Below are 24,781 nucleotides of genomic sequence, written 5' to 3' on the forward strand. Positions count from 1 at the left end.
GGAGAATTTTGTTAACTACTTTAATAAAAAGTAACCACTGACTTCAAAATCTTAAACATGGCTAAAGAAACATAAAAATTACTAATTTGAAAAAACAGGTTCAAGAGACAAACAGATGACAAATTTAGAAGAGAATTAAGAGATACAGGAGGATCTAGAGAACTTTGAAATTTATTAAGAGAAAATTATTTTAAACTAAACATAGAAGCAAAAAATACACACAATAACAAGTCTAATCTGGGAAATAAAAGGGAGAACTAAAATGCGGGCAACATCAACAAAGAAGTTGGGAGGTGTGTGTTGATCAGATTAGTAGAGGGGCTTCTGTGTCAATTTTAAAAAGGGCTAAGAAATTAAGTATGCGAGGTAAAACTTCAAGAGTAACAATTTTTTTAAAAAGAAGAAACTATAATTTCCCTAACAGAAAGAAAAAAGAAGTGGATTGCAGAAAAATAAAAATAACTTAAAAAAAAAAAAAGTAAAGAAAGGTAGGGCAAAATGAAAACAGAAACTAACAAAAAAATTCTTATCAGACTAAATTTTAAAACATGAAAGATTATAAAACACAGGAAAGGCCTCATAAAATTGTTAAAAGATTCAAATCACCAGGACAGTAATTTTTTAATGTATTTATTATTTTGAGACAGAGTCTCACCTTTGTCACCTTCAGTAGAATGCCACAGCATCACAGCTCATAGCAACCTCCAACTTTTGGGCTTAAGCAATTCTCTTGCCTCAGCCTCCCAAGTAGCTGGAACTACAGGCGCCTGCCACAATTCCCAGCTATTTTTAGAGACAAGGTCTCACTCTTACTCAGGCAGGTCTCAAACCCGTCACAGGGCAATCCACCCACCTGTGCCTCTGCCTCCCAGAGTGCTAGGATTACAGGCGCAAGCCACCGCGCCAAGCCATAATTTTAATTTATGTGAACTATTAAGTAACATGAAAATACAGCAAAAATGATAGATCCAAAGGGAAAAACCAACACACACAACCACCTGTAGAGTACAAGAACTTATATATCTGTTCCACTACTAATGGAGTATCTATTAGAAAAACTAGTGAAAATATAGAAAATTTAAATAAGATAATTAATAAGTTTGCTTTGTTGGTCATTTATAGAATTCTGCACCCATACACAATTTTCTTGAGCATACATAATAACTTTTACAAAATCTGATGACAACTTGGTATATAATGCATATGTCAACAAATTCACAATACAAACCTCATCCACCACATATTCCTAAAACGTAGTTAGTTAAAAACAAAAAGACATATTGCTCAGTTAATAAAGAAAATAATACATATAAAACTTCTAGGAATTAAGGAAAGTGGTATAACAAGGAAAATTTAGAGCTTTGGACAATCAGCTCAAAGATTAGTGAATGACAATTATTAAAAGAAAGAGCAGAAATTAGTCAATGAAATAGAAGAATATATCTAAATAAGCAAAAACTAGCAAATCTCAGGGGCTGACAAAGAATAGACCAAAAAAACAACATTAGGAATAAAAAAAGGGATGTAACTACAGAGAATAATAGGAATGTATTAAAAAAAATGATAAAGAATACTTTGTAAACCAGGACTGGCAAACTTTTTCTAAAAGGACCAGACAGCAGATGTTTCTGGCTTAGGGCCCATACCTTCTGCCTTAACTGTTCATTTCTGCATTTAAATGCAATCAGACATTATGAATAGCTATGGATATATTCCAAATTTTATTTAAAATTTTATTTATAAGAGGCAGGTAGCCTATTGGCCATAATTTGATGATTCCTCCTTTATACCCACAAATCTCCTATCTCAGGTGATACAATATCCTAAAAAACCTAAATAACAGAAACTTACTCAAGAAATCATCACATGAATAGACCAGTAATAATTTTTTTAAAAAACCATTCTGAGTAGCTTAAAATCTTCCTACAAGGACAAATCAAGCCTGAGCTGTTCTAAATCTCTGAAGAACAACATGGCTCCATCTTATATTATTTCACAAAACAGAAATAAAAAGAATTATTTCCCTTCTCTTTCTATGAAACAAGAATAACTTTGACATGAAAACTCACAAACATACATTTGGCCACATAACTCTAGCAAAGAATTTTTTAAAGATAACTATACCTTTAAAGGAAACTTACCACAATACAAATTTTTTGTTTGTTTGTTTGTTTTGAAACAGAGTCTCAACTCTGTTGCCCTGCATAAGACTGCCCTATCATCATAGCTCATAACAACTTTAAATGCCTGAGCTCAAACAATTCTCTTGTCTCAGACTCCCAGTAGCCTGGGTTCAAGCTATCCTATTCTCTCAACCTCCTGAACAGCTGGGGGCTACAGGCACCCACCACAATGCCCAGCTAACTTTTCTATTTTTAGTAGAGGTGAGGTTTTATCCTTCCTTGCTCAGGTTGGTCTTGAACTCCTGAGCTCAAGTAATCCACCCACCTCAGTCTCCCAGAGTGCTAAGATTAAAGGTGTGAGCCATCACTCTCGATAAACATTATATCATATAATTTGTACTTTCCAATACAATAATGGTAAACACAAGTAGCAGCTGAAATGTGGATGGTATAAGTGAGAAACTAGGTTTTTAATGTAACTTCATTTTGATTAATATAAATGGCCACATGTGGCTAGTGCAGCTATATCATGCCCAAGCTGAGTTTATCCTATTAATGCAAGGTTGGTAACTATCGGGAAATGCTAATAAAAACCACAAAGGAATACCAGTTCCCATCTCCCAGGACAGCTATTATCAAAATGACAAACAACAACAAGTGTGGACACGGATATAAAGAAACAGTAAGACGCATATGCTGCCAAAGGAAATATAAGATGGTGATCTAGCTTTGGAAAACAGACCGCCATTTCCTCAGAAGGTTAAACATGGAATTACCATAGGATCCAGCAATTCCACTCCTAGGTATACACTCAAGAGAAAGAAAAACATATATCCACACATAAACTCTATAAGCAAATGCTCAAAACAGCATTATCCATAACAGCTAAAAAGTGGGAATAACCCAAATGACCATCAACTGGTGAATGGATAAGCAAACCGTAGTGTATCTATATAATTATTATTTGCTAATGAAAAGTACTGATATATATAAAATATGGATCTATAAAACTACACTAAATCAAAGACAGTAGTTACAAAGGGCCAAATATATGATTCCATTAATATGAAATGTGCAGGATAGACAAATCTATAGACAGAAAAGAGATTAGTGGCTACCTAGGGCAGGGGTATAAGAAAGTGTCTTAGTCTGTTTTGTCTTGTTGTAACGGAATATCACATTTTGGGTAATTTATAATGAACAAAAATGTATATGGCTCACGATTATGGAGGCTGGAAAGTCCAAGACTGAGGGGCCAGCATGTGGTGAAGGCCTTCTTGCTGCATCATAACATGGTGGAAGGCATCACATGTGGAAAAAAGAAAGAAAAGGGGGGGGCTGAACCTCCTTTTATAACAAACCCACTCCCTCAGTAACAGCATTAATCCACTCACTCTGCTAGTGAAACACCACCTCTCCCTAGGCCCCACCTCCCAGCATTGCTGCATTTGAGATCAAGTTTCCAACACATGAACTTTGGGGGACTATTCAAACTATAGCATGAGGTGTTGGTTAAGAGATGTAGACTTTCTTTCTAGAGTAATAGAAACATTCTAAAATTGACTGCAGTGATGAATGCACAACTCTGTGAATATACTAAACCACTGAGCTGTATACCTTATTATTCATGATTTGCATGGTATATGAATTTTGTCTAAATAAAAGTTGTTTTTAAAAACCAACATGATAGGCCAGGTGCAGTGGCTCACGCCCTAACACTCTGGGAGACAAGGCAGGAGGATCCTTTGAACTCAGAAATTGGAGACCAGCCTGAACAAGAGTGAGACCCCATCTCTACTATTTAAAAAAAGAAAGAAAGAAAGAAAAGAAAAGAAAAATAAGCCAGCCATTGTGGCAGGAGACTGTAGTTCCAGCTGCTTCGAAGACTGACGTAAAAGGACCACTTGAGCTCAGGAGTTTGAAGCTGCCCAGGATGATGTCATGGCATTCTAGTCTGGTGCAAAAGAGTGAGACTCTGTCTAAATAAATAAAATAGCCAACCAAGGTGATGAATGCTGTAATATAAACATATATCAGAGCAGGCAAAGATTCCAGGAATCTGAAAGTATGCGCACTGGAGTTAAAAAAAGAAAAACTCCCTGAGAAATTATACCAGTTCAATTCTTAAAAAGATGCACAGTCTGAAAGTCTGCCAACCTAACAAACCTAGGTATAAGACTTCAAATGAAATTAAAAGTGCATGTAAGTGCACAGAAATGCAAAAGAATATGACAGTCTTCAATAGTTTCATACAGCCAGACCTCAGAAATTCTATTGAAAATTAACTAAACATTCTGCTGAAGAGGAAAGCAGAGACAAATATATCAAGAACCTTGAATGTGGGGGCGGTGCCTGTGGCTCAAAGAGTAGGGTGCCTGCCCCATATACCAAGGGTGGCGGGTTTGAACCCGGCCCTGGCCAAACTGCAACAAAAAAATAGCCAGTCTTTGTGATGGGCACCTGTAGTCCCAGCTACTTGGGAGACTGAGGCAAGAGAATTGCCTAAGCCCAGGAGCTGGAGGTGACGCCACAGCACTCTACCAAGGCGACAAAGTGAGACTCTGTCTCTTAAAAAAAAAAAAAAGAACCTTGAATGCAGCTCAGTGCCCGCAGCACAGTGGTTACAGCGCCAGCCATACATCCAGGCCTGCAGGTTTGAATACAGCCCAGGCCAGCTAAAACAACAACAACTGCAACAAAAAATAGCCAGGTGTGGTGGAGGGCGCCTATAATCCCAACTACTTGGGAGGCTGAGGCAAGAGAATCACTTAATCCCAAGAGTATGAGGTTGCTGTGACGCCACAGCACTCTACTGAGGGCAACCTAGTTGAAACTGTCTCAAAAAAAAGAAGAAGAACCTTGAATGCTCGAATTTATTTTTCCTTACATACAGGCAATGGGAAGTTAAAAAAAAAAAAAGTTTTAACCGAGGGAGTAAAATGATCAAGCATCTTCTACAGAAATTGTTTCAACAGTTCTTAGAGAACAGAGTAGAAGAAGGTAAGAGGACTGGAATAGCATTAGGAAGCTACTAACCTAAGAAAAAAATGATCTGGACTAAACCAAAAGCATAAAGAGAAAAGGACCTGGACTAAACAAGAGGCAACAAAGCATAAAGTGGAACAGAAACATTTGAAATAACAGAAAATATAAATTTTATGACTAATTGGAAAAAAAAAACCAATGATTGAAAACCAAAAGCAAGGTTAAACTTCAGATACTGATTTTGGAGTAACCTACATAGAATGGAACCCATGGAAATGAATGATATTATACATGAAAAGCTTGGAAAGGAGACAGAAAAACAAAAAAGACAAAATATTGTGGGATAGTTTCCTCCCAATTGAAGTCCCCCTTATGTAATCAATTGACATATTATATTAGGGAACCATAAGGGTTAATATTACTTAATGAAAATGTTAGATAGTTCTATGAAGAAAAGAGTAATAATTTCAGCCTCATTTAAACGTTTCAATAAGAAAGGTTTTTAAAGGTTTGGATTACAGGCAGCATGGTAATAATAAGATAAAGAAAAGGAAGAACACATTGAGCACCTGGCCTCACAGCTCCCTACAGTTAACACATATCACTTCATCTCATCCTCACCACCAAACTCTGTAAAGCAATCTTTCCTAGTAAATGAAGCACACAGAGGTTAAGTAATCAGCCCAAGGCTGAATGAATAACTTAGTAAGAAGAAGGCCAAGACTCAAACACAGTCAATCTAAGTTCCAGGGTCCACATTTTTAACCACTATACTGGCTGACCAAACAAAGAATTAGATTTTTAAAACAAGCAAGCACCCAAACTTAGTTCAAATGCTGGGTCTACCACCAACACTGGCACACTGGTAACTTAAGTGATTCCTCTGTCACCTACACTTTTAAGGAAATAATGACACTATAGGATTCTTATGAGGATTTAGTCATGAATATGAAAGAACTATGCAATTATTATTATTGCTAACATTTACTGAGCTCTTACTGGAATACGTCAAGACACCACCACAAGCACTTTACAAAGGTTATTTTATCTAACCTTCAAAATCATCTTTTAGAAACTACTCTCCTAAGAGAAACAGATTCACCAAGATGAAGAGACTTGTACAAGATCATGTTGTATGGCAAAATTATTATAAAAATGACCAACTCTCCACACTTCCTTGAATCCATACCCTTTGCAATGTGACACGGCAGCTCCTCCCCTCAAGATGCAAAACCAATTTCCCCACATCTTTAATTTTGTCTGGCCTCAAGACCTGCCTTGACCAACAGAAGTAATGTGCCAGTTCCAAGGAGAGATCTCAAGAGATCTTGCACATTCCTACTCCGTCTTGGAATCTTGCCACCACATGAACAAGCCCAGGTAGCCTGATGAATGATGAGATACAAGTGCCTAATCACCCTCCACCTTCCAGCAGAAAACCAGCCAATCACCAGAAATCTAAGAAGCTATCTTAGAGAAGCCAGCCTCCAACCTACCAGGTGACCACAAACATATGAATGATCCTAGATGAAATCAGCTCAGCTAAAATTAGCCAAATCTAGCCCAGAAGATCAGATCCATCAATCTGATCCAGAAATTCATAAATAATAATACATACTTATTGTTTCAAGCCACTGAATTAGGGAAAGGGGTAGGTGTAGAGCAATAGCTAATTGAAACACATGAATAATGGCAAGAATTTAGAGATAGGCAGTCTAACTCCACACTCTCCTCATCACTACTTTATATAATTTCCAGTTTCAGAGTAGACATGACGTGCAGTACTACTACTTTCTGAAAAATAAAGTATCATCACTATTTGACATTATTTAAAATTGACCTGTGGCTGGGCCCAGTGGCTCATGCCTATAATCCTAGCACTCTGGAAGGCCACAACCTCAAGAACAACCAAAATAAGAGAACCCTCTACTCACTCTTCATCTCTTAAAAACTAGAAAAATTATCCGGGCATGATGACCTGTGCCTATAGTTCCAGCTATCAGGGAGGCTGAAGCAGCAGGATGGCTTGAGCCCAGGAGTTCGAGGTTGTTGTGAGCAACTATGACACTACCAGAGCAATATAGCAAAATTGTCCCTCCCCCACCGCCAAAAAAAAATTATTTGTGAAAGCTCAAAGTAGTATATGAACTCTAACAATTAACTCTGCAAACTCATCCTAGAAAAAGTGCTAAATTTCTCATTGCTGAATAACACCGTAGTCACCTTTGAAATATTCCCCTCGGGAAGCTATGCACCCAAGCCAGTGACTAGTCCATCCTTCAAAGCAATTTTGGAGCTCTTTTTCTGTAATGACCATCAGAGCTGTTGTTGTACAAGGACTGACAAATTCTCAAACTTGCCACCATGTGCTTATATTGCCAGTACTGTACAATCAATCTGGCAGTGCCTTACAGCTATGTTCATGTCAACCTGTACTGATGGCTTGCTGAGTGACATTTGTTACTGTTGTTGAATGTTTTTTGTTTTGTTTTTTTTTTGGCCAGGGCTGGGTTTCAACCTGCCACCTCTGGCATATGGGGCCGGTGCCCTACTCCTTTGAGCCACAGGCACTGCTCCTGTTGTTGAATGTTTTTGTGTGCCGTCCATGAGGGCAGCTCTGATGGTTATTCCAGAAAAAGAATTCCAAAATGCCTTCAAAGGATGAACTAAATGCCAGCACAGGTGCAGCTTCCTAGGAGGATGGCCTCAAAGGTGACTGTAGTGATACTTAGCAATGGCGTAACACTTTTTCTAGGCTGAATTCAGGAACTCAATTGTCAGACCTTATGTATGTGTTTCCTCCTTTACGCAAACAAACAACAACAAAAAACCAAAATATGTTTATCAATCACTTCTCAGCCTTTTGGCTAAGACCAAGTGTAGTGTCTATTCTTATCAGTTCAATATGTGACATATCCTCTACCTGAGGACAATACCTTAAGTGAATTTTTGAAACAGGGAGTTGGAATAGGAACTTGCTCTGTCCACTCCACGCCTCAACCTGGTATTGTAGTACTTTCAGTGTACCCCCTCAGGGAAGCAAAAAAAAAAAAAAAAGAAGTATCAGCCTGAGAATTAGAACTCAATTATTAATAGCCATTTGTCAGTTAGTTTATAATACACTTTCCTAGATGGGTTTATGCTTCTTTTAATGTAAACAAATGTCTATGTATTGGGTACACTTACTAACTTTCCAAGTATTGTAAAATGTACCTATACTGATTTGTATAAACTCATTCTCACTCTTCATTGATGACCTAATTCACTAATATATAACACACCACTTCATCTACCAGCCTACATGCCTCTATGCCCGTATAACTCTGCCATCTCCTCCTGTTAGAAGGAAATTCTCAGCGTTCCTAAGTAAAGCTAATCCTTGTACTAGTTAAAGCCAACCTTTTCCAACTCAAGGATATTGTTACAACAACTCTATCATCTCTGTCCTGCCTTCATCAACATTTTCCTCTATTAGATTATTCCCATTAGCATATAAACTTGTTCTTATTTCTTTCATCTTTTTTCTTTCTTTTTGCTTCCCATCATCACAATTTTAGGTTCTGATAATCTAGAGATCTTCATTACCAAGGGACAAATGTTTCCACCAAGGATTGAAGCAATGGCTCCATTAAACTCTTAAGTTGAGACTGCCACCAGCCACTCTGGGCTCTTCATGCCAATGAATCAACTAACAAGGAAGAGGGTTACAGAACTGAATGGGGTAACTGATCTTACTATCAAGGGGAAACTGGGTTGCTACCACACATGGGAGCTAAGTATGTCTGGAATGCAAGAGTTCCTCTCAAATGCCACTTAATATTTCCATGGACTATGATTAAAGTCAGCAGAAATAATCCAATCAGGACTATAAATGGTTCAGAATTAAAGAATGAAAGTTTGGGTCACCTCACCAGATGAGAAACCACAACCAGCTGAATTGCTTGCTAAAGACAGAGAAAATGTGGAATGATAGTAAAAGAAGGTAATTCTAGATAACTAGAATGTAACTAGCTATAGAAGAACTCTTAATAACTACTTCCCTTATTTTGGTATTAAAAATTATGTATATGTTAATCAATTTACTTTATCTTCCTTCCTACAACCATCTAGTAGTAGCTAACCTCGTATCTCAGTACAGTATTTAAATTACAAGGATATTAAGTATAAAATGTGACTTAGGTATAAGAAAAACTAATCCAAAAATGGATTAAAGAACTTTGCATCCTCTTTTAAGGAAAGGATTTATACGTTAGCAGATTTATGCACCGCCAAAGTACAATTTTGCAACTGCCTTTGTTTTCAAGTTAAATACAATTAAAAGAAGTGAGTATAGAAGCCACAGTGACAAGGGGTGGACTATGATGCTTTTGTACTATATGAACTTAGCTAGGCTGCATCTATCTTTCTCCAAATTCCATTCCTTACATGGTTGGGGGTTAGAGTTGTCCTCAGAAATTTCCATGAAACTTAGAAAACAAAAGTAAAATATCAATCATGTTTTTGTTTACAAAGTTCAGGCACCATTGGAGTTGTCACATGGACCCTCGTGAAGGTGGATCTTTTCTTGGCTCACCTTGGGTGGCATAGTGTCACAAATAGGCCCACAGTTTCTCAAGCTCTTAATGAGATCTCATTCCCAAGGTCAGGTTTGTGCACAGGCTCAAATTTGGGCTTATGGGTCAGCTCATTTCCATGACTTCCAAATCATCTTTGCAGATTTCAGTGTAAGCATTAAACATGTTCTCTCCCATTTTCATGTCTATCTTCCCTTCCCAACTGCTGGTCCTACCAACTTCAAGTCTAGCACCAGACTCAGGAGTGTATTATCAGATCCTACAGTCAGCAAAAATCAGTCACTGCAATAAATCCCTTACATACTCTAATAATGTTACTTCTCTAATCAAACCCTAACTAAGAAAGATGGAAATGTAATTTAGGGTTAAACTATGGAGGAAAGACCTGACTTTGTACACCTATCTCTTGTCTGCCTCATATATAACTCCTTAACTGAAGAGGAAAAAGTTAAATAATCGCATTTTGTGGTTATAATGTACCTTGCTTTCCTTCAACAAAAATATTTAAGGATTTAAATGGCTTGGCGCCTGTGCCTCAAGTGGCTAAGGCACCAGCCACATACACCTAAGGTGGTGGGTTCGAATACAGCCTGGGCCTGCCAAACAACAATGATGGCTGCAACCAAAAAATAGCCGGGCATTGTGGTGGGCACCTGTGGTCCCAGCCACTTGGGAGGCTGAGGCAGGAGACTCGCTTGAGCCCAGGAGTTGGAGGTTGCTGTGAGCTGTGATGCCATAGCACTCTACACAGGTGGACAGCTTGAGGCTCTGTCTCAAAAAATAAAAAAAAAAGGATTTAACTTAAAAATATTACATTTGGAATGCATTTACTTCCTAAAGAAATTGTAGGAATAACTGTAAGTACCTTCTTACAGTTACACTAAAACAAAACGGACACTGTCCAAATTCAAAAGAGCTAGTAAAAATCAACACCATAATACATTTGACTACATTAATGTTACCCTTATGCTTGTGCTAGCAGCGCAAAAGAATAAATCTATCAGAAAATGAATGTGCCGTCTCTAAAACGAACTCATCTAGTTTCCCCTTCAACATTCCCTTTTTAAAACCTGTTTAGCTAAAGTCAGAGCCATAAATAAATTTAGAATAATTCTGAAGAGCTCTCTGTTCAGTTGGTCCTAGTTAACAACTTATAGATGTAACGGCCCTATCAATTTGAGACAGAAGCAGTTGAAACATTTATATGTTAGTACTTTTTCCTCAGAGTAGAAATACTAATTGAAAAATACATTTTCTTCCAATATTCTCCAGTACCATGTGTCCTACTGCTGTCTACCAAGTTACTTGTTAATAAAGAGAAAAAGAAACAACTGTAGAAATTTGTCTGTCTCTCTTGGTTTTCCACTAAATCTGTGGTTCTCAACCTTCCTAATGCCGCAATGTATTTTCATTGTTACAAAGGGGTCACAACCCACAGATTGAGAACCACTGCACTAAATAACTACATGTTCAGATCAAATGGATGTAGCTGAAGCAGTGGTGAATTTCTATCTTATTCTAAAACAGGGTATATATTAAACTTAATGAAAAATATTCCACGAACAATTCTGATCACTATGGAGTAGTATTCACCCAAGTCATAAAACTAACCCTCTGCAAGATAATAACTATAAACTCTGGAAAAAACACTTTTAAGAATGATTTGAAAACAGAAAAGCACCCAACAGCAGGTATAAAGTGGAGATTTAACTACTAAAAGAAAGGAAATACAGGGGTAGGAGATATATACAGCATTTCGCCTCAGGGCATTCTCAGTTTGCAGCAGCCTAGGTCACCTAGAACTCCAGCAGAAAGTGTCTTTTCTTTGGAGTTCATGGCTACAAAGTGGTTGGAAATCCAGAGGGGAAATTCAGGAAAAGGGAGAATCACAGCAGGGAAGGAAGCCTCAAAACTAACACGAACTTCTTCAATTCTTCACTGACCCCTGAACTTCATATGCTCAGGGAGGATTCCGAAGAGGCCAGAGGAAAACAACTGAAAAGCTCAAAGAACTCAGCAATTTCAGCTGTTGCACACTGCAGAGGAGACATGAGCTTAGTGTTTGGTCAAGTGAGAAGGGCTTAGTAAGCATCTCAGACCTATGTTAAAACAAAAAACCAAGATTCACAAATTCAAGATGATCAGGTACTAATTTAATACACTCATCAACATAAGAAAAGTTAGAGAGATGATATATTATTATCTGCAAAGTCCACTCAATAATTAAAACTTATTACTCATAAAATGAAGCAGGAAAAATGTGACCCACTGTCAAGGAGTAGGGGTGGAACACTCAAAAGAAAAAGACCATTATTAAATAATACAGTTGAGAGAACTAACAATGACTTTAAAGCAGCTGTTATGAACATACTCAAAGACTTAATGCGGTCACAATGAGAAATGTGAGCAGCAGATGAATGGAAAAATTTTTAAATGAAATAACAGAATTGAAAAGTATATTATTTAAAAATGGGCTTAACTACATATTAGAAACAATATTCTTAAAAAGTTAGTACCTTAAAGACAGAGCAGTAGAAATTTAATCTGAAAAACTGAGAGAAAAAATGAATAGACTCACAGATATATATTGCAATTTTAAGCAGAATAACATGAACAATTAGAATTGAAGTAAAGAAGGAAAAAGGAAGGAGGAAGAAAGTGAGGGAGAGAGTGAAGAAAGAGGAGGAAAAACATCTCTTTAAGTAATGGCTAAAATGTCCCCAATTTTATGAAAAATATCAACTTACAGATCAAATAAGCTCAGCAAACTGCAAATACAAAAACTAAGTTAAAACTACACTTCAAATTTCTGTAAATTAAAGAAACAATGGAGACCAAAAAAGAATAAAATGACAAAAAATGACTACAAACCCAGAATTCTGTATCTAGCAAAAATATCCCTGAAAAGTAAGAGCAAAATAGAGACATTCAAATAAATGAAACCTGAGACTATCACTAGACTTGTATATTATGCAACATTAAAGGAAGCTCTATAGCTGAAGAGAAAAGACATTAGATCAAACATTTAGCTGAAACACACAAACAAATGAAGAAAACCTGAAATGATAAATATGCAGTGATAATCAAATGGTTAGAGCAGCATTGGTGGTATAGGTGATGAGTGTAGCTGCCTTCCAAAAGACTTTTTTCCCCTTTTTTCTTAAATTGTTTAAAAGGCAACTATTTAAAGCAAAAACAGCATTACAATGAAGCAAAACATAACACACCAATAGCACAAAGGTTAAATGCAATTATACTTTGTGAGGTCCTTTTATTTTACATCAAGAGGCATAATGATATTATTAAATAAACTGTGAAAGTTAACAGTAAATGCTGTAATGCACAGAGCAACCACTGTAACAAACACAAAGCAGTACAGCTTAAAAAGTCAACTTTTTAAGGAGGATTTACAATGAAATATTAAAAAACATAACCATCTCTATAAATACCGAAAGAGGAGGCACCAGACAAAATTCAACACCCATTCATAATTTAAAAATAAAAATCTCTGGCCTGGCACAGTGCTCACACCTGTAATTGTAGCACTTTGGGAGGCTGAGGTGAGGACTGCTTGAGCTCAGAAGTTCAAGACCAGCCTGAGCAAGAGTGAGACTCCGCCTCTACTAAAAATGGAAAAATTAGGTGAGGGTTATGATGGGTACTGGTACATGTAGTCTCAGCTACTAGAGAGGTTGAGGCAGGAGAATCACTTGAACCCAGAAGTTTGAGGTTTCTATGAGCTAAGCTGATGATAAAGCACTCTAACCTAGGGCAACAACAAAAAAATAAAAATAAAATGAAATAAAAATCTCAGTAAAATGGAAATGGAAGGAAACATCCTCCATCTGATTTTTTTTTTTCTTAACTCAAAAACATTCCACTGCTAACACACTACTTAAGGATGAAAGACTGTCTTCCCCCTAATTTCACGAACAAACAAGATGTTCATTCTCACCGCTAAAAAAAAAAATATTTTATGTAACACTGAAATTATCTTTCCACTTTTGTAAGTCTTCTTTCTTCTTTTTTTATTTTTTAAAGAGAAGGGAGTCTCCCTCTCCAGGCACAAGTGATCTTCTAACCTCATGAGTTAGCTAAGCAATAATGAGCATGCCATAGCACCTGGCCTTACCATTGCTCTTCAGCATTGTATTGACGATCCCATATGGTGCAACAATGTAAGAAAAAGAAATAAAAGACTTTTAGGTGGTAAAAGAAGGAATAAAACTATCTTATTCAGAGATGATATGATTGTTTTTGTAAAGAAAATCCTAAGAAATCTACAATAAGACTACTAGAACTGTGAAAATTTAAAGATACAAGGATGAGAACAGAAAACAAAACTATTACATTTCTATATATTAGCACGGAAAAACTAAAAAATGAAATTTTAAAAATTTCATTTGTAATAGCATCAAAAAGCAAAATCCTCAGACTTTAACATGCAATATCTTTTCAGTGAAAATGAAAATATTACTTTATATACATATTGTATTTATATATGTGAATATATTACTAGAACATCAATTATATAATTTGATGTTCTAGCAATATATACAAAAACATATTTTATTATCTACTGTAGAGATTTTGCATGTATGCTACATATATTTAAATATATGCTTATATTACATTACTAAAACCTAATAAAGATGATCTAAATAAAAGTAGTAGATAACTATATTAGTAATCTATTACTGTGTAATAAACTACCCCAAAATTTAGCAGGTCAAAATATTCGTTATTTCACACAGTTTCTAAGGATCAAGAATCTAGAAGCAACAAGGCTGGTGGGTGTGGCTTAGAGTTTTATGAGATTGCAGTCAAAAAGCAAAATCCTATTATGTAACTGGGTCTACAGTCAAGGGAAGACTGGAGGATCTGCTTCCAAGTTCACTCAAGGCTATTTGCAGAAAGCTTCAGTTCTATGTGAAGTGGATGTTGGAAGACAGTATTTCTCTTGCATTTCTGCACATCTTGTGACCAACATTCTAACTAACATTCATTGTTTGTTTGTTTGCAGTTTTTTGGCCGGGGCTAGGTTTGAACCCGCCACCTCTGGCATATGCAGCCAGCGCCCTACACCTTTCCAAGGATGTCTATATACAGTAATGAACAGGCAGAAGACAAGGTCTCCTCCAAAGCAAAGTGTACTTACTGCCCATTAAAAAATACCAGGGTTCCCTATATTTAGTGTTTCTCTCCTGCAATGCGACCCCCTGCATGTGCAGGTGTCCTCTGGCCCTTCTCGCATTACTCAGCATGAACTAGAGCTCAAGGCTTTAGCACAAAAATGCTGATAATATAGCTACCTCTACTGCTATGACAATAATCTGTCCTTCAATTCTGACCCACTAGTCTCATGTCCTCTATCAAGAGACTATGAAATTATGGTAAGGTAACTACTTGTTAGCTTCCAAGAAGAGTAAAAGCTCAGATTCTTCACAGATTTAACAACGGGCATCTCCACAACATTGTCAGCTGGCTTTCCCCAGACTAAATGATGACAGAGAAAGAAAGAGACCAACACAAAGACAACAACAAGCCATAGTGTCTTTATAACCCAATTTTAGAAGTAACATACTGTATCAGTCAGGGCTCTCCAAAGAGACAGAATGAGAGAGAGACAGAAAAATATTAAGAGGGGATCTATTAGCAGGGGTCCTCAAACTTTTTAAACAAGAGGCCAGTTCACTGTCCCTCAGACCATTGGAGGGCCAGACTATGGGCCCCGGGACAAGTCGGCTGCATGTGGCCCGCGGGCCGTAGTTTGAGGACGCCTGAATTAGGGTACTGGTACACTCAATTACAGAAGCTGAGATAACCATAACAGGCTGTCTGCAAAGATGCTCATAGGATGCCCAGAACAAGGCTCAGTCCAAGTCTCAGAACCAGAAAAGCCAACAGTGCAATTCTCAGTCCAAGGCCAAAAGTCTAAGAATGTGGAGCTCCAGGATTTGGCAGAAGTGGGGAAAGTGTTCAGCACTAGAGTCCCAAGGCCAGACAGCCTGGATTTTTGATGCTTAAGGGCAGGGAAAGGAAAGTATACCAGCTCCAAGAGAGGAAACTCAGTCCACTGACTCACAGGCCAATCTACTCTGGAAACATCTTAAAGAACACACCCAGAAGTAATGTTTTACCAATTCTTCAGGTATTCCTTAACACAGTCATGTGGACACCTAAAATTAATCATCACACATACCACCACTCTTGCCATACCACCCAACCTCAATACAATATGCAAGGTGACTATAAAAAGGTACAAATACCAGGAGGCAGTGATCACTAGGAACCCTATCTGAAGCTATCAAATTCAATATTGTAAAGAGGTCAATTCTCCCTACATCAGTCTATAAATCAACACAATTCCTATGAAAAAAATGCCAAAAAGCTTTACTTATAGAAATTTAGAAAATGATTTTAAAACTTAACATGGGAACACAAAGGAACTGGATAATCCAAAAAAGAAAAGTTTCACATTATCTAATTTTAAGACTTACTATACTGCCACAGTAAACAAGACAATATGACACTTACACAGAACTAGATCAATGAAACATAATACAGAGTCCAGAAATAGATCTGTACATATAAGATTCAAATAAATGTGGACAAATACAAAAGGCAATTCAGTGCAGAAAAAAGAAGTGTTGTGTTTTTTCTTCAAACAATGACGCTGAAACTGGATAAAGGTTATTCTTTAAAATGAAGCACAACTCCGACTTCACACCATGAACAAAAATTAACTCGACATGAATCACAGTCCTATACCTAATAATTAAGACTATGAATCTTCTAAAAGATAACATAGGAGAATATTTTCATGACTTTGAAGGAGGTAAAGGCTTACTGGAACTCAAAAAGCACAATTCATAAAAGAAAAAGTTAACCAGATGTCATCAAAATTAAATATTTCAACACACCAAAATATATTAAGAAAAAGATAAAGACAAGCTACAAACCGGTAGAAAATACTCTCAATACAATAATCTGACAAAGAACTTGTATTCAGAATATATTAAGAATTCCTACAAATTAATAATAAAATGATGATCGATTTTTTTTAAACAGGCAGAAAGCCTGAAGTGGCACTCCACAAAAGAAAATACTCTGTCAATAATCATGTGAGAAGGTATTCAGAAATCAAGGAAATCAGAAAATAAAATTAGTGAGACAATCATTCCACATCCACTAAAATAGCTAAAAATTGTAAAACTGATTATCCAAGTATTAACGAGGACATAAAACTGTAACTTCTCATACTACTTTCAAGTGGAAGTATAAAAAAAACACTTCGAAAAACAAGTTTCTTATAAAGTTATTAATAAATATCTGCCTATAAATTAACAGTTCCATCCCTAGGTATTTACTCAAGAGAAAGAAAAACATGTTAGAAAAAGACCTATTCAAAGACCTATGTATAGGCCCTATTCATGACAGTCAAAAACTAGATTCAAACCAAATGTCCTTCACCAGAAGATAAACTGGTACAGTCTTCTAGTGAAATACTACTCAGCAATAAAAAGAAAAATTACTAATACATCCAACTCCATGGATAAATCTCAAAATTTAAGTTAAACAAAAGAGGCCAAATACAAAAGAACATATGCTATAACAAGTCAGAACAAAACTAATCTACATGTAGAAATCAAAGAGTGGTTGAGCTCAAGAGACTGAACAGACAGAGGGTAACATGGGGTGATGAAAATATTCTACATCTTTTGAATACTGGTTACGTGGTATAACTGTTATACCCCATCAAAGTCAACACCTAAGATCTGTATATCTTATTATATTTAATAAAACAAATACTTTAAATCAATGTGAGCTCTATAGTATGCTAATTTTCCTTTATTTGGTTGTCACATGTATGGCTAGTGTATATACACATATAATTATAAGTATTCAATAAATACTTATTGTCTATGTGCCGAATACTTTGCTAGGTTCCAAATAACTAAAATCCCATGATCTTAAGAAGCTAACAATCTACAGCAAGGAAACACGTAGTTAAATAATAACATAATGAGGGTTTCCAGGATAGAGATATACACAGGATCTTTCAGGGAGACAGCACCACCATGCATTGCCTGAAAGAAGAGTTAGGTATTAGAAAAACCTTTCCATTAGGTGCTGAATGGAAGATGAAAAGCAGAACTTTGAACATCTAGACAAGTATTCATAAGCACGGAAATACTGTATGGAAAAAAAAGAGACACCACATCTAACAAAAGGGAGCCAGGAGGAGCAGTTCATTGTTTCGGGAGGTGAAAGAACTTACAAGCAAATGAAAGGAAATACTAGCAAGGTAGGTAGGTACCATGCCAATGCTAAGATATTTGGATTACAGAGGTAGTGAAGAGCCACTGAAAAATTTTAGGACACCAACCAATGGCAGAGAGGATCAAATCTAAGAATCCCCAAAATAGGCAGGAAAATGGGAAAAGATTAAGAAAAGACAGTTATCAGAAAAGAAAAACTGTTTGAATATATGAAATGATGAGCAGTTTCAATCATAAGAGAAAACTAAATTAAAACTACACTGGGATACCATTTTTCACCTAACAGATTACAAAAATCCAAAATGTATGATTATACATAGTGTTGGTAAGACTATGCATAACAAGTATCTCATATGTACCTCACTGTTATAACCCCATAAAGGACAATTTAGCAATACCTAGCAAACTTATATCCACTACACTCTTTGGCCGAGCAATTCCACTTATAGAAGTCTATCTCAAAGACACATCTGTATATATAAATGACATCCACACAAGGTTGATCATTATGGCAATTTATAATAGTTAAAACTGGAAACCATCTATCAACAGGCTAAATTATGATATACAAATAAAAATGAACACTCTACAACTGCTAGGGGAAAAGTAGAGGGAGAAGAGAGAATAAGAATGATACCAGCTGGGCACAGTAGTTCACACTTGTAATCCTAGCACTCTAGGAGGCAGAGGCAGGTGGATTGCTTGAGCTTATGAGTTCGAGAACAGCCTGAGCAAGAGAGAGACTCCATCTCTAAAAAATAGCTGGGCATTGTACTTGGGAGGCCGAGACATGAGAACTGGTTGAGCCCAAGAATTTAAGGTTGCTGTGAGCTATCATGCCATAGCACTCTACCTAGGGTGACAATGTGATCCTCTGTCTCCATTAACAAAAAAAAAGAAAAGGAAAAAAAAAGATCTCCATGGTACATCGTTCAGTGAAAAAAAGTAAAAGGCAGAGGAGCTAAAGTTTCCAAATTAGCATAAATTACAGGGAGAGGAAAGTGAGGTGAGATAAATATATTAGTATATGGTTAAATGTTTTAAATACTCAGAAGGATACATAAGAAATCAATAACATTTCTAAATTTTTGCAGAGGTCTGGGAACAAGGCAGATGGGAAAGGAAGAATGAAAGGTTTTTTACTGAATATTTTTACTCTTTTGCTTTCTTACTTTTGAAGTATATCTGCATATATTAAAAAAAATACGAATCTTTAAAAATACTGCATCAGTATTTTTACTGATGGTAACCAGGACTTGGTAACTCATTAGATGTTAGAAACAGAAGAGACAGAGGGGTCAAGATGACTCCTAAGTGTCTCACATGATGATTAATCTAGTTATCCCCAACAATTTAAAAAATACTTTTACAGAGTATTCTCTACATGTTGGTCACCTCTGTAAAATTTTGTAATAAGTATTTTGTAAATAAAGATATATTTAGCTACAACTTCCTGTTTCCCCTTTATATGGCCACTTATAGGCAACTTTCTGGGAACACCTGGTATAAAACCAATTAAACGGGATGAAATCAAGACCCAGAGAATACACTAAAAAAGCTACCAACTCAAAGTGATAACATAAGACTTACAAGACCACATATTGGTATCCTTTTCTTACAGACAGCAAACTGTCACTAAAAGATTAATACATTTAGTTTCCCAACTTCATTACCAGGGGCAGTAATTTGGCAGCAGCATCAGGGAACAGCAACAACAAAAAGCATAGCATTCTTCAAGTACTCTTCCTTGGAGCCAGAAAGTCCCATCTTTCCATCACCCACCACTTGACCAAAATGGTCCCTCCTTCAAGAAGTTTTTCATGGTTCCTACACTATCAAGAGCATCGTAATTAAACACCTTCTATTAAATTTCCAATTTGAATAGGGTGACCAGACGTCCCGATTTTGGCGGGACAGTCCCGCTTTTCAACAATTTGTCCCGCGTCCCGCAGCGTTTTAAAGCCCTGAATTTTTGGAAAGAATGCACAAAGGGGCTGGAGAACAAGAAGAGAATATACGGTTTTCTGCCGCCATATGGCTATGTCACCAGAATATGAATTTTATATTATTTTTGTTAACTTTATAATGTTAAACTGTAATAAATAATTGCTGAGAAGTGATTATGGAGAACTGCTTATCAAAGTTTGCCTTGTTGTCAGGCCCTGCCCTGGGCTGTCCACTGCGCTCCGCCCCCACTCCCACTTCCACTCCGCCCCCTGGCCATGTTGTCCCACCTTACAGATGTTAGAATCTGGTCACCCAAAATTTGAAGTATTTTGTTTACATCTTCCTGAAAGCATTAACTATATTCTGCCTTGGTTTAAAATTACTATTATACTGGCCTCTTTCCTCCTACATAGATTCATATATTTCCTGTATATATTCATATATTCATTTATATATATATCTCTTGATTGAAGAAATACTTTCATCATTTATATCTGTAGCCCACTGAGACAATTTTCTTGCACAGTATAACATACAAACATCCATTCAACAATTATCCCATTTTTGTATTCTCTAAAATGATATAAATGAACTTTGCCACAATTTCCCTGCAAAAAGTCATAAGAATTTTTTAGTGCATATTTACATATTTGGCACCAAGCTAAGAATTTAGCCTAGCTTATCCCAAAAACTAAAGAGACAAGAGTGATAAGAGATGACAGCTAATGGATTTGTGGGGTTTTTTTTTTTCAGATTAATATGGGAGTATAAATGATTACATTACAATGTTTTCATTTGTTAGCTTAAAGTCCCTGTTGTAGTTGTGTGGATTTGTGGGTTTTATTATTTGTTTTTAATTTACACATCATAATTATACATATTTACAAGGTACATAGTAGTATTTTGATATCTACAATATGTTATGATCAAATCAAGGTAAGTAACACATCTGCCACCTCAAAAATTTATTATTTCTTAATATTGGGAACATTCAAAATACTCTCTTCTGGCTATCTGAAAACATAATTGTTTTTTAACTGTACAACAGGGGTCTGAACTACACAGATACACTTAAAAAAATTTCTTTTTCTTTGAGACAGAGTCTCAAGCTGTCGCCCTAGGTAGAATGCTGTTGCACCACAGCTCACAGCAACCTCCAACTCTTGAGCTCAAGCGATCCTCTTGCCTCACTTTTTCTATTTTAGTAGAGAGTCTTGCTCATGAGCTCAAGGTACCCATCCACCTCGGCCTCTCAGAGGGCTAGGATTACAGGCGTGAGCCACCATGCCCAGCCCACTTACACAATTTTTTCAACATAAGTTGCATAAAGGGTGCCTGCCTCCCCTTTATGCCTCCCACCTGAGACAAACCCTTCTTTTCTTCTTCCTCGGCCCATTCAACCTAAAGACAAGGATGAAGACCTTTACGATGATCCACTTTCACTTAATGAATAGTATTTTCTCTTCCTTATGGTTAACTTAACATTTTTTCCCTAGCTTGCTTTATTGTTCATATAACATATGAAATGCATGTTAACTGTTATTGGTAAGGCTTCTAGTCAACAGTAGGTTATTAGTAGGTAAGTCTTGGGGGAGTCAACAGTTATGGATAAATTTTTTGCTGCTCGGGGGGGATGGTGCACTTAATCCCCCAAGTTGTTCAAGGGTCAACTGTAGTCACACTTTAGAACGCTATAACTTACTCTTCCTACCTGGTATTGTTTAGCCAAGCTCTCCCTATCCCTTTCCCAAACTACCCTTCTTAGCTTCAAGTAACCAACGTCTTACTCTCTAGTTATAGGAGATCAACATTTTTAGCTTCTACACATGAGAATATGCAATACTTATCGTTCTGTTCCTGGTTATTTCACTTACCATCATATCTTCCAGGCTCATCCATGTTGCTGCAAATGACAGATTTCATTCTTTTTATGGCTGTGTACAGTATTCAAGTATTCCATTGTGTGTATATACTCATTTTCTTTGCTCATTCATTTTTTTTTTTTTTCCTGAGATAGAGTCTCGCTCTGCTGACCAGGCTAAAGTGCAGCGGCATCATCATAGCTCACTGCAACCTCAAACTCCTGGGCTCAAGCCATCCTCTTGCCTCTGCCTCCCAAGTACCTAAACTACAGGCACCCACCATCACACCCAGCTAATTTTTTCTACTTTTTATAGATGAGATTTTGCTCTTGCTCAGACTAGTCTCAAATTCCTGGGCACAAGCGACCCTCGCACCTCAGGCTCCCAAAATGCTACGATTACAGGCATAAATCACCTCACTTGTCCCCATTTATCCACTGATGAACACATTTAGGTTGATACCCTATCTTAACTATTGTGAATAGTACTGCAATAAACGGGAGTACAAATATCTCTTTAATATACTTATTTCCTCTCCTTTGGATATATACCCAGAAGTGATCATTGGATCACACAGTACTTCTATTTTTAGTTTCTGAGGTATCTCCATAATGACTGGACTAACTTGTAATCAGTTTAGGGTTTTTTTTTTTTTTTTTACAGGAGACAATATTCTAAAATTAGCCTGTGGTGTTGGCTATACAAACCTGGGAGTACATTAGAAAACAATGACTTATATACTTTCAATAGATTATGGTAAGTGAATTCGATCTTAATAAAGCTGTTTTTAGAAATGAGATATCTGCTATTATCCCTGCTTTACAGATTAAAAAACTGAGATTTGCTAAGATTAGGTAATTTGTCCACGGTGACATAGCTAGCTAGTGATGGAGACAGGACCAAAACTGAAGTGCTCTTGACTCTTAAGCCTATACAGGTACTCCCTGGGTTATGAATGAGATAAGTTCTATAGGTTCTTAAGTTGAATTTGTATGTAAGGTGGAACAAGTATATTTACGTATTACCTGCAATAGTCTCCATTCATAAGTGTGAGTTATACATCAGTTGGATATTTCTAATTCAGGGACTTACTATAATAGCTTCTATTTATAAGTGTGAGTTATAAGTAAGTCTGATGTTTATCCAACTTCCAGGACCTCCTGTATGCTAACTACCATGTTCTTCTGCCTTCCTTAGAAAGGGACTTCACTTATCAATATCACATGATGTGCCAAAATATGCTCCAACCAATGTTCAAGTAAGTCTTAAATGCCAAATTCCCACTAGGGCTATAAAAACTTGACCTACTTATGTTATATGACTGGCTAAGGAAGGAGTAAAATAAAAAGGTGAAAGGAAAGGTACAAAAAAGAGAGAACGGAAAAAGTACTCAACAGCTATATTTAAAGACTACAGTAGGACCTCCATATCTGAGGGTTCTGTATCCACAGGTTCTCAACCTACAGATTCAACCAACTACAAATCAAAAATATTCAGGGATTTGGGAGGCCAAGGATCATTTGAGGCCAGGATATCGAGACTAATCAGGGCAACACAGAAAGACCTCATCTCCACGCAAAATTTTTTTTTAAATTAGTCAGGCATGGTGGTACATGGTGGTACTCTTCCAAACTACTGAGGAGGCTAAAGCAGAACCACTTGAGCCCAGGAGTCCAATCAATGCTGCCAGGAGCCATAATGGCACCACTGGTGGTGTACTCCAGCCTGGGCAACACATCAAAATTCTGTCTCTTAAAAAAATAATAATAATACAAATTTCAAAAATATTTAGTGTAACAACTATTTACATAGCCTTTACACTGTATTAGGTATTACAAGAAATCTAAAGATAAAAAAGCATATACATGAATATGTGTAGGTTATATGCAAAGAATATCACATCATTTTATACAAGAGATTTGTATATTGGTTGACTTTGGTACTTGAGAGGGGCCCTGGAACCAATCCTCTAAGGATACTAAAGGACAACTATATATGAAACATTACTATTAATTGGTTGCTATCATCAAAGTTGGTGGGGAGGCCAATTCAGCTGAACTGAGGGAAAAGGAAGGCTTTCTGGACTAGTTCTGCAAAGACCAGGGTTTCTCAACCTTGGCACTACTGACATTTCAAGTCACAAAATATTTTGTTGTAGAGGGCTGGCCTATTCATGTTTAGCAGTATCCCTGGCCTCTACCCACTAGATGCCGGTAGCACCACCAGTAACCCCTAGCTTGACAATGCCAGATTTGCCGGAGTGAGCATGGTGGCTGTCTAAAATCACCCCAGTTTGAGTACCAACGACCTAGACTACAGGTAAAAATAACAAGGGACAATTTTATGATGACAAGTATCTTGTATGTAACAACTTCAGCCAGACAAGAGTCTTAAACCAATCACCTCTCAAGCTTGCTAAGGAAAAAAACTCATTTTGTAAAAAAATTTTAAAGTTGTCTCAGCACCCAAAGCACAGCAGTTATGACGACAGCCACAACACTGAGAGTGGGGGGTTCGAATCCAGCCCAGGCCGGCTAAACCACAATGACAACTGTAACAAAAAAAACTGCTAGTAGCTTGGACTCAGGAGGCTAAGGCAAGAGAATCGCTTAAGCCCAAGAGTTTGAGGTTGCTATGAGCACCACAGCACTCTACTGAGGGTGACATAGTGAGACTGTCTCAAAAAAAAAAAAAAAAGTAAAGCTGTGAGTGGAGAGAAGATATAGGGATTAAACAGAAGCACAACTCCTACAGTCATACCAACATCTTAAGGTTTCTGAACAGTTCAGCACTTAAGGCCTGACATTCCAGCAGAGTATCAGCTACAGAGAGGTACTACTGATGATCAGAAAACAGATCTAAACGATGCTAGAAATAAATTCCTCCTTTTGATTGGTTTGAAAGAAAATGTTTCTCCTGTTTAAAAAAAAGAAAAAAAAATGGCTAGGCGCCTATGGCTCAAGTGGCTAAGGCGCCAGCCACATACACCTAAGGTGGCGGGTTCGAAT

The 24,781-nt window shown here is 37.0% G+C and overlaps 1 protein-coding gene and 1 non-coding gene across 9 annotated transcripts in view; one reads left to right on the forward strand and one right to left on the reverse strand.

The window, feature by feature from the left end:
- The window catches only part of PDS5B (PDS5 cohesin associated factor B), a 184,207-nt gene that overhangs the window by 153,753 nt on the left and 5,673 nt on the right, over positions 1 to 24,781 (reverse strand). The window contains exon 2 of one of the 8 annotated variants that reach the window (XM_023519268.1): positions 3,345 to 3,403. The exons of 6 other annotated variants lie outside the window; for them this stretch is intronic. The gene's annotated coding sequence lies outside the window, so the exon portion shown is untranslated. Of the gene's footprint in view, positions 1 to 3,344; positions 3,516 to 24,781 lie in introns of those variants that run through there. One more of the 8 variants, XM_023519269.1, reaches the window with a different exon arrangement.
- On the forward strand, positions 7,956 to 8,140 carry LOC111728548. The gene has a single exon (XR_002775806.1). It is a non-coding gene; the product is annotated as a U2 spliceosomal RNA (small nuclear RNA).

The sequence above is a fragment of the Otolemur garnettii genome, unplaced genomic scaffold (genome assembly GCF_000181295.1).
Source record: "Otolemur garnettii isolate 467f Iridium unplaced genomic scaffold, OtoGar3 scaffold00167, whole genome shotgun sequence".
NCBI lineage: Eukaryota > Metazoa > Chordata > Mammalia > Primates > Galagidae > Otolemur > Otolemur garnettii.